The 11,621-nt window shown below is 34.1% G+C and overlaps 1 protein-coding gene across 1 annotated transcript in view; it reads right to left on the bottom strand.

The window, feature by feature from the left end:
- LOC145684281 (uncharacterized) overlaps nt 1-95 on the bottom strand; it is a gene marked incomplete in the record, with an annotated part of 12,128 nt that extends 12,033 nt beyond the window's left edge. The window contains 1 exon segment of the mRNA XM_081756424.1: nt 1-95.
- Nucleotides 96-11,621: the final 11,526 nt, after the last annotated feature.

The following is an 11,621-nucleotide window of genomic DNA, read 5'->3' as shown; positions in this document are numbered from 1 at the left end:
ACACTATATACATGCAAAAGAAATGGCTATAAAGCTGTTGTGTCTTTTAGATTTTCGAAGTTAAGGAATATCACTTAGCGTAGTAAACTCCAGATACCGCTATAGGAACAAATTGAAGATACATTTACGTGTACAGAAAGGGATTTTTCTATTGTGATTCGTTTCCTACACTAAACGGGAGGAATGACGATGGATATTGATACTAACATCGAGGGAGCGTATGAAAAAGTAATCAGCACCGACAAAGACGAAGGCAAATTGCGAGAGGCGCTATAAAACTGAACAAACGAAGAAGTCAGATGTCAAGGACACGGACACAATTGCACACGTGCAGGCCGTAGTTCCCAAACCATATTATTTCTAAGGAGTTTAGCAGAATGTTAAAGTGAGTCATTATCCTTACATATTAGAAACAATTCATACATGATACAAATGTCTACTTCTGGATTGTAAAGTTAGTCACGCTCTACTAAAACAACAAAAAAGGACGTAGTAGTCCACTGGGAATGTTGACGCCGTATCAGATTGATACAAAGGTTCCTGCGGAACGTGAACCTCCATGGATTAAAACTGGGCGTACAGTTGCAATCCAAAAAGGACACCACGAGTAAATAGTCGACACACATTGTCCCTGCAGACAAGGAAACCAAATGTGCGTTCATTATTAGGGAAGGTGATGCTCAGTGTTTTCGAGACTGCTACAGTATTATCGTAACTGATTAGAATCGCAAAAACCAAACTATTACAAAAGTCCACTCATTAAGTTTCAGTGTTTCATAAAACAGAAGTGTGCTGGAAAGCTGAGAGCAAATTCCGTATCTTGCAGAAAATACATCAGTGTATTCTGCTCACCAAATCTTATATTTCTACCTATTTGCACTATATATTTCTGCCGCCCCTGTTAATTTCTCCCACCTGGTACACAGTGAATTCTTTCCTTTACTTAATTCACTGTTAGTGCGTTCGCCGTTTGCCAATAAACTGATTTCTGAGGAGAAACCTTCATCACCCAAAATGACTTCGAGATGTGGTGAAGAAACATGTTTCATTGGGTGTACATTTTGTAGAGATAGACTACATGTCACCAAAATTGTATATGTAGGTCACTTTCTTCTTGATGATAATACAAAACCCATGCTTATCTACCGTATACGTGTATTCTATTCTCTATATATGAGAGACTTATTTCTTACACTATTTTCGTACTACTACTACTAGAGTGTGCAACGTTACTAATTTTCCTTTATTAGGCTTCTGTTTGTCAGAACATGCGTTCTTTGTTAATCCTTTCTGAACTTACATTAATATTTATCTGATAATAATCATCATAAATTTTAATACATTTATTTACATACTAAAGCATTTCTGGTATGTTATTAAAGGAAAAATTATATAAGCGAAATGGTGATAAACATGTGGATTGTTTTTTGGTATAACTGCAAATAATCTCTCAATAGAACATAATTGAATTAGTAATAAAATACGATGGGAAATCGACATACCAATAGAACTGTGACAAAGAGTGAAATTTAAAGTTTAAAAGCAAGTGGAAGGATAGAAAACTGTATTAAAAGTTTGTAACACTAATAAACATAATATAAAAGTGACTGACAGATAGCAGCAAAATATCGTTGTGTGCCTATGCTACTGAGTCTTACCTGGGCTCAGGGGCACAGCGCACACTAAACGCTCTTTTCCAGATGAGATTTCCATACCTAAACAAATCTAGAACGTATCCTCATGTTTATTTTACGAGGGAGATTATTAGAGTAAATGAAAGGTACACAAATTTCGTGGAGGAAATTGTGAGCAAAAGGAAACATTCATTAATAGCAAAGGTAGTGTGTGAGGCTCAATGCGAGTACCTTTGTTTTTTAAAATGAATCTAATTTGGAATTTAGTTTCTACGAAAATTTTGATTAGTGTCGGACTGAAAACAACACTTAACCTAAAAACAGACATTCAGACGGGAGAGCAGAGTTATAGGCATTTGTAAAGAAACTGCAATAGATTCAGATTTATGTTAATGAATGCTTACTACTTACGGACTTAAAGTTTTCCATTCCAGTTCATCGTAATTGGCACCAACACTCACACAAACACTTCACTACTGCACAGTTTGTAGAAGTTGTTCGGTGGCACTTGTTTAGTCCATAAAGATGAATGGAAAGTCCTCTAATTCATTGGACATCAAAATTGCTAGAAGTTCAATCCTGAGCGGTGACCAATAAGGAGTCGGGGTCCCAGCATCATAGGCGGCTAGCAATCGTCTTTTCCCTTCTCTTCTGTGAGGGCGATGTTTTCCGGTGACTTCCCTCTTTTTGGGAGGATGTCGAGGGTATCTTCTAAATACTCTGAAGAATGCAAAGAATTGTAAAACAGTCTTTTTACGTATTGGATATCTTTTTCCTCATATTAAATTTGTCTTTCGATGATTAAATTAAGCAAAAGAGGACGAGCTCGCACATGGAGATCTTGCGCGATTGAATTTTGGAGGCAGAAGTCATCATGTTACAAATCGTTGGTCTTATTTGTAGCTTCGTATGGCGTTGTTCGAGCGACGAAGCGTCCATATCTCAGCAAATCGATTTCCTGGCGATGAGAACGGTCTCTTCAATGCGTTTCTATCTTAGGTTTGCAGTTTCGTTGATTTTTTTTTTTTCTTCAATCTTATGCTCTGTCTGAATGTCTGTTTCCCGACTAATGTTGAAGGCCGATTTAATGAGGTAAGAAAAGTAATCGTTTCCATGCAATGAAAATTAATTTGGAATAGTCGCGTTTTTCTCCGATTATTTCCTTTTTACTCGTTCTTATTTATTTTTGCTTTCTTTCTATAAATTACAAATTAGATGAGTTTTACGATATTGTAACAGCAAACAAGAGCGGCGCAACTATATGAGAATAGAGGAATTACTTGCAATATATTATAAAGACATGAAGGTTTGTTATATACTCGAAACATTGTAGTACATTTGCTTACTGGGTGCACTGATATACTTGAGTTCTGGAAATGTGTTGATAATCATTCATCACCTTTCTTTAAGTAACGATTTTTGTTAACAATGGAAGCATACCGAGATTTACACCTGGTGCTGTCATATCTTTGTCACACATGTTAGCTGTAATGATTGACTGCATATGTCAGTTTGGGATTTCACTTTTTTTAAATAGCAATCAGCGGATATTCCACAATCTTTTGTTAAGCCAAGAAAGAAAAGCTTTTAACAAAAATTACTATACCAGTATTTTAATATTTCATTGTCGTAAACAATATTTTTATTACTTTATTCTGCTCCTAGCAAAATAAGTAATTCACTACTGTAATGCACACATTTAATTCGTACGTATTCGCTTAAAAGAATTTTTAAAAAATGCAAATATGTAGGTCGTTAATTATTAGAAAGAATCTGTTATAATTCTGTCCTCCGCATTTTTGTTATTCCAGTTTTGTTGCAAGAGAATATAAGATTAGTGATCAAATACGACTTCCATGTTCTTTTTTGGAACTACTATCATTACACGTCGTATAATTGATGTGACTGCCAGTAATAAAATATTAAACCACTAAAATTGTTATCCACAAAGGGCTATATCAGCCAAGACTGCTTTCAGCAAGAAAAAAAGTAATACAGATCCCTGTACAGGCAAGTTGCTGATTGGCTGTTCAGAAAGACTTTATTAAAATGGGGGAATCTTTTGGGAGTCACCTGTCCAAAATGGTGGTAAAATAAAAAAAAAAAAAAAAAAAAAAAATGCCGGAATTCGTTAACATGTATGTCTTGTCTTAGAGTAGGTAGAATGTTAGTATGAAATGAAGGGAAATTCTTAAACGTATGACATGTGAAGAATCACCTATTTGAAACATCTGATGCTGATTTTGACCGCTGTGAGCAAGATGATCAAAAACAGTTGTTGGTTCATAATCCTTGTACCACCATAGCCTTCATCAGCGTTAATTTAATTCGTGGTGGGATTTTTAAAAATGAAACAGTAGGCGGATAGGTTTCTGGTATAGAGCAGGAGTTTCGGGTCGGTATATTTTCGTCTTTGTCTTTCTCAGAGGGTTACGCTATCTTACTGGCATTTAATTACTATATAGAAAATTGGATGTGTATAACGGTAAGTGATGGGGTAAGATATATTCTTTATTGACAATCGGAATTAATAAGAGAAACGGGAATATGTCTTAATTAAATTACATTATATGGCTTCCTCGAAGAGCTTAAATTTTATCTAAATTTTAAAAGTATATTATTACGTACCAACTCATTTTTCTAGATGTGGACTTTGTGGTGGACAAACACCGTGCTCGTGGGTTTTCTCGGGGTTCTCCCGTTTCCTCCCACTTTCATTCCACCATTTCACTCATCTCTCATTATCACCGTCTCCTTTAGCCTAACCGGCATAACCGTGGGACGTAAAACTTAAAGATTTCATTTCATTTCTTCATTTTTCTAGATGAAAGTTAAGGTATTTTATATATTACAAACTAATGGTAATCTCTTAAGGAATTATCGAATTTAATCTAGTTCCTTATACTGGTATAAGAATCACAAGCTTGCATCTAGTGAGCTCATTGACAGTATTTAAATATTCTCTATCTGGTACCGTAAATTTGAACAAAATAGAGCCACTATAACTATCATCCTGATATCGTACACAAAAACGCAAATATTGCGTTGTTCTGACACAACCGTTTTGAAATAATACCTTTGATTTTATGAGTAACCTTTCATACACATTCTCGAAAATTTGTATACATATATGGCTTGTTTTGAAACTTATAAAGTGTTATATGAAAGCCGTTATGATATAAGGTTCTTGATTTTGAGCTTTAGAATCTTTTTAAAAATGACGGAAATTTGCAAACGTATATAACTTGTTTCAGAGCTGGTAGAATGTTAATTTGAATGATGGTAAATTTGGGAATCTATATTTTAAGAGCCACCTTCTACAATCTTTGATTGATTGTTGACAATACTGTGTTTAAAAAAGGTGGCTAATTTATAGTGTTAATAAGAAACGGGATATTTATCTTTGTCAAATCATATTATATACGTTTCTCCCAGTGATTTAGTTCATATTTAAATTCTAAAGTTAGAGATTCATATCAGTAATCTTGTATTTTTGTAGAGCATATTTATTAAGATTTTTATTTGACATTTTATAAATAACGTTAATCCTATAAGGACTTTCTAACGAGTTGAGTGACAATGTTGTTTTATACTAGATGGTTGGTATTGTTATATCTGAATAAAATGACTCTTATGTGAGAAATCACATACCACTCTTTGTTTTAGTTGGTTTTGAATGAGAAGCTTCAGTATTGCTAGCAGTGTCAAAAATAGTCTTGATGTAGAAAATTGTTAAATAAAAGTTTATCTTTAATAATGTACTTTATGAGTGGGTATCATACTATTTTATCCAGAGAAATTTGACTAATTCTCATACATTAATCTTTAGTTAGTCGAACCTTATTCTACCTAACAGTGGAGAAAAGTCGTGATGAAATTGCTAATATAAAATTATCAAAATAAAAGTTTATGATTAACGTCAGAGTTTATGATTGAGTATTATACTGTTTGTATCCACGGAAATAAGATGAATCAAATCATCTTACTTGGTTGCGTAAGTAGTTACCCACATGTTATCAGCGGGAAATAGGTCTTGTTGGATTTAATAGTTACTATCTTTTAAACATTGGACAGAGGTATTCTTTCACATCAGTCTTCGTAAAATTAGCAGATGGTAACACATAGCAAAACATATGCTATTATTTACACTTGTGAGTCTGAAAAAAAAAAAAAAAAATATGTGTAGATGTCATATCGTTAAATCTAATTATTTCAGCAAATAACATTATGTATTTCTGAAGAAATCAGAATCAAATTTGCATAATTTAATCTTGTTCCAGATTAATAAAACATATTGAGAAAAAATTACAATTTTCCTAAGTTATTTTAAGTTTTGTTTAATTTAGATACAAATGGAATCCACAGCCTACATTCAGTTTTCCAATGTATTTTCTTGAAACTATATGATCAGAAACGTATACTTCCATCAGAGAGTTACTTTGTTAAATCTTAAATAAAATAAAATTAAAAACAAATTATTAATGCACTCTACCATTACGCAATTTAATATCAACTGATGTATGTAACGTAACATTTTTCAAGCATTTATGGAACGAATAACTATTCTTGAACCATGTTTTCAACAAATTACCTCAGAAATGTTACTAAAAAACAAATAAATATAAATAAAGTACGCAAAGTCACAGACATATATGTAAGCGCTACACTTATAATTCAAATTTATAAAATAAAAATAAATAGAGATCAGTTAACTTTCAAGTCACGTAGGGAAAGTTTAAAACTGAGAACAATCATTGAGGATTCAGGATCTTCGGCCCCCACTATATCTGCAGAACTTTACACATATTTTGAGAAATTTTTTAGTAGATAAGAAGCTGTCTTCGGTATTAGATACAAGAGTCGTTTTCCAATAGAAACAAGCTGATATAATATTCTACTTTAACGACTGAGATGCAAGGGAGATCTAGGCTTGGTGTTGAATAAGAATAGTCAAATGAACAATTCGTTATCTTTACAAACGATCAAAATCGAATATATACACGAATTTCAATATATCATGAAAATAATATCATGTCAGGAATTTAATTGATACAACAAATATACAAGCAATGAAGATAGTTAATATTTCGACCTTATTTAACTTCTAGTATTTGTTTCAAATGCACTGATAATACGTACATATGTTAATGAATACGTAACCGAATGACTTTTGCAGAATCTATTAAGAAATTCAAATTGAGTTATAGTGTTGGCAGTGTCAATTGTTTTCTAGTTTTTTCAATTCATTATGCTGAGTAAATTATTAAAAATTAAGTTAAACAATCCTACATGTAAGACAATTTTGCAGAAGTGATTATGCAATAGAAACATTCGTTACTTTTCTGTAACACTTGTATTTCGCTTTAGAATTTAAAGAAGTCACATTTTTCTACTAAGGAACATGCCAGTGCAGTTTAATCAGATTCTTAAAAGGTCTTTATTTATTTACTTTTTTTTTTTTTTGGTATGTAAAACTAGACTTACAGCTCTCACGCATTTCCTATCTGTGTCTATGTTAGCACGTATGTGAGCAAACCAAATAACAAAATAACGTTTAACTATGGGATCTTGATAGTCTATCATCATAACTGAATTGCTAGAAGACAGTGTTTCCTTCCTTTTTAAGGATCATTAGCTTCTTAGGACACAATAATATTTTTTTGTATTATTCTACAATTGGACAGACTTGTCCGCCACGGGAGGAAAATCTCGGGGCCACCGTATAATGGATAAAATAGTAATATTTCCAGAATACATCTCACTATAATTTCGAAGCTAATATTCAACCGAATTTCCGTTTTACTAGGTAAAATGCTAAGAACGGATTTCTCTCGTAACTCAACAGGTAATGGATGAGCTGTAACAAATTGAGGTAAACACTAAATTATTAGAACATGAAATGTGCAAAGGCCGGGTATATCAGAGGTGGCTGTGAACTGAAGGTTTGAGGTTTGATAAAGTAAGTTCACATTAACTATGTGTACTACAGTGTACTATTAAAAGTTCAGCGCAGTTAGCTTTTTTTAAAGATTGTTAAACCTATCTTTGATTTAGAATAGGGCAGTCATACCCAATTTATTTCAATCAAGTTCTTTACTGTAGGATATTCAGGTTGACTATAGAACACAATTCTAATCCGTATTTATTCATGCAACCATAAAGTAACATGAAACTAACGCTAAAAAAGAGTTAACTTGCCTGTTAACAGATATTTCAAAGCAGCTAATAATATTTCAGTGACAAAAATAAAATACATTCACCTTTCTGACGGCAGTTCATACGAAAATTTCAGTTTTCGTGCAAATCAAATGCCACTAACGTGCCTGATCCGTTATGATGTATCCCCGCGTCATCACAACAGCTCACCTCACTTAGTTCTGAATGGAAATAAATAAACTATTGCTCGTAGCGACAACTTACCAAATGGTGTTACATATTTTGTTTAACGAATGGTGATTTTTGTAGACTATCAGTTTGCAGGTATATTAGTTATCTGGACGCAGTTATTTCTGCATGTGCCACGAAAATATCGCTTTTAAATGTTATCTTATTATTTAAAGCAATTCTTGATATGTACATAAGAATGCAGGCACACTTAGTGGTAGAAAAGTAAAATAATTGTTTACACGGTCTGTATAATTGTCTATAAATCGAATATTCATATATCTATAAAATTGACACCAACAGTAAAATACCGAGGTTAACTGTTGTATTGCCAGACCAATGTTAGGAAATTTACCGAGTCAATTGGGGACTGTAAGTTTGTGAAGAAAAATGAGTGAAAGTCAGGTAAGGGGAATAGTAAAAGATAAGAAAATTGTTCTAATTATTGGTTATTTTTTATGTAAGCGGCAGTGTATGTGGAAGCGGATGTACTATCTTGCATAGAAGTACTTTCTTTTACTATAGGTTAGCGTACGCGCCTTTGGCGTGGGAGTCCCGGGTTGGATTCCACGTTAATCAGTAGGCCAAAGTATCATACAGCCTCGCTGCTGAAAGGCACGCTAAACTCCAAATCAACTCAACTGAACATTTTTTTCTTATTTTTATTTTTTTTACTATACGGATCCATAGATTGTAAAATGTACAGAAAAAATTAGGCAAATTCTTAATTTGCCCATTTCAGGTCGAGAACAGAACTCCTGCGGGACTTCTAACCCGTTCCTACTACTGCTACTCTTACTTATACTATAAATTCGTATAGTAAAACTGCACGCCTAATGTAACGTAATGTAGCATAATGTAATCCAATCAAATATAACCAAATGCAGCACATATTGGATTTTTTTTTCGATTTTCAAATTGGTCCGACGATACAGGAGTAATGCCTAATATTGTTTCAATGTTTGGAATCCTATTATGAAATTGGTAGGCAATCAGTGTGGAAGTAGGACCACTATTATATGCTGGAGAAGTTTTAACACACTATATTTTGGAAAATTTACAGGTAAAATTCAATACTCTGCATGAAACACGCATTTATAAGAGGAAATTTCTGGTGGTGACAGAATCAAATACAAAGAAATACAGCTGTATTTTAAGTTTACAAGTGTAGGATAACTAGTGTAAAATCATTACAAGTGCTCTCGTACGAATAAAATAACTTCATATGAAAAATGACTATTGGATACTACTTTTTCGGTTCACTTGAGCAGGCGGTTCTACCAATAATAAATTTACAGGTAAAATACGATGTGAAAGATTTTTTGTGAAGGAATGAGAGTGTGGTTATATGTAATTTCTGTCAGTGCAAGCATATTGAAATGAATTTTGAATGATAGTGAAAGTATTGTATGTGTGCTCTTTCGCTATCCTCGTTTATGTGTATACTCCTCGTCGCTGACGCGCCTGCTCCCTACGTACGCACCCCTTTGCTACTGCTCGGGTTTCTCTGCTGCGCTGCTGCCCTTACTCGGTTAGATACCATTCGTGCTTTCTAGTGGTCACCTAGCACAAGTTGGTTCGTGTTTTTGCCCTATAGTTTTTATGCCATACATTTACACTGTATTTATGATAAGTCCTCCAGAAGTCAATCTGCAAGTTGTAATGAGGCTCCTTATTTCGTGCATGCTCTACTAAAAGAAATACAAAGATCCAACCTCACTTGAAAATGTAAGAAATGAGTCAAAATTTGTAGAACAGTCTGCTTGAGTAATGCTTATTTTTTTTTTTTTTTTCACGGAAGTGAATCTCTGCACAGTGTGCAGAACCTATGTTTTATTTTTAAAAGCAGTGTGTTATTAATAGGAAACAATGACAAGTGTTATTTAAACTTGTAGCAACACTTGATTTGGGTTAAGTTTCAAAGTTGGGCGTCCGTTTCCATGAAAATTTTTAAAATTTACCGGAAAGATATGGATAATTTGATCGTTTGTGTGCTTGATAATATATGAGTCTCGAAAAATCTTTTTATTTGTTATATATAAGCGGTTATGAACACGGGACTATACGGTGAGCGGAGGGAACTACTTGGCGCAAGCTAACCAAACAGTTGCATTGTGGGAAAGTAACGAGCATTTATGTTATCAACATGACGAATGCACAAGGGCAATGAAGTAACATTTTTAACATCTGTGAAGCAATACGTTGAGAACGAGCAAAATCTTCTAAAAGTTTGAGAAGAGCACGGATTAATGAAGCTAATAACAAATTGCGGAAAATGTGGGAGATAACAGCGAAAAAACGTGACGAAAGCGGACGCCCAACTTCGGAATAAATGCCCTTGATTTCACTACCCTAGTTGACGCGTATACACATCGTTTCGAATGCGCCTCCCTACGTGGACGCACTCCGGGATGGGCACACCGCCTTGGCCCTATTCTGAATCTTTTTTTTTTTTTTACTGGCCACCTAGCAGAGATTATTTTCTTATTTGCGGTTTACTTCCATGCCTGACATTCGGACACTGCATTTACATGGAAATTGTAAACGGATTGAAATTTTCAAAAATTCTGGCTGGAGACCCTCCTGAATTTTACGTAGGCTAAATGGATTATGTCGCCTAGCTGAATATTTTTTGGAGATCAATAAGAAGGAAACTGAAATAATTGTAAATTTGCAACAGGTATTTCGAGTTGTGTGCCAAAACATGACCTGTACGATCTATAGTGAGTTCATCCATATTTGTAATCTGCATGTATATTGCTCTTACCTGCTGTTTAGAAAATCGATTTATATATATATATTTGTCAGATATTATAGGAAAATACAAAATTGCAATCAAATGCCTTGTGCAGTTTTACTATACGGCTTCACAATAGTATGAGTAGCAGTAATAGTAGGAGGAGGAGGAGAGGGTTAGAAGCCCCGCAGGGGTTCGTTGGGTTATCTTCTCAACATAGAATGGGCAAATTAAAGACTTCCCCAACTTTTTCTGTACATTTTACAATCTGTGTATCCATATAGTAAAACTGCACCTAATGGCTTAATTAACATATTATGCGATTTCTTGCCTGGTCTTTTATAAAACAAACTGCCTGATTTCATATCACTCTTTGAAAAATTTTCCGAACTGCAACGGAAAACCTGGAACAAGAAATTATAATTGCCATTCTGATTATCGCAAACTAAAGTGCAAGGTTTCTTGTTTCTTGTCATAGACCATTATCGGTCAAATAGGTATGTGCACCAGCTCTGCAGTCGTGTGTGCTACGAATGCAAAATTTTCTTATGTGTAAACTCTGTTCACTATCCTCTTATACAGTTTCAGTAACTCAAAAGCATGGTCCCTTTCCACCCAAAACAGCACTCAAATAACGTCAGCAGACAACTCTCCCGCTGGCAAAACCGATCCATCAATGCTTGTACGATGTTGCCTTATGTCTTTTCAAATTGTAAGGGATGGTCAGTGATTATTTTTCATTCTTCCTTTTTTTCGGTCATTCTTTTTTAATTCACAAGACACTTTTCGTTTACTTTCTCGTAACTCAGATAAAATAAATATTTTCCTAGGAACTAGAGCAATGGAACACAATAAGCATAAACGTC

This window comes from Thermobia domestica, chromosome 4 (assembly GCF_964235325.1).
Source record: "Thermobia domestica chromosome 4, izTheDome1.hap1.1, whole genome shotgun sequence".
In the NCBI taxonomy this organism is placed as follows: Eukaryota; Metazoa; Arthropoda; class Insecta; order Zygentoma; family Lepismatidae; genus Thermobia; species Thermobia domestica.
This window is presented reverse-complemented; position numbering and strand designations above follow the sequence as displayed.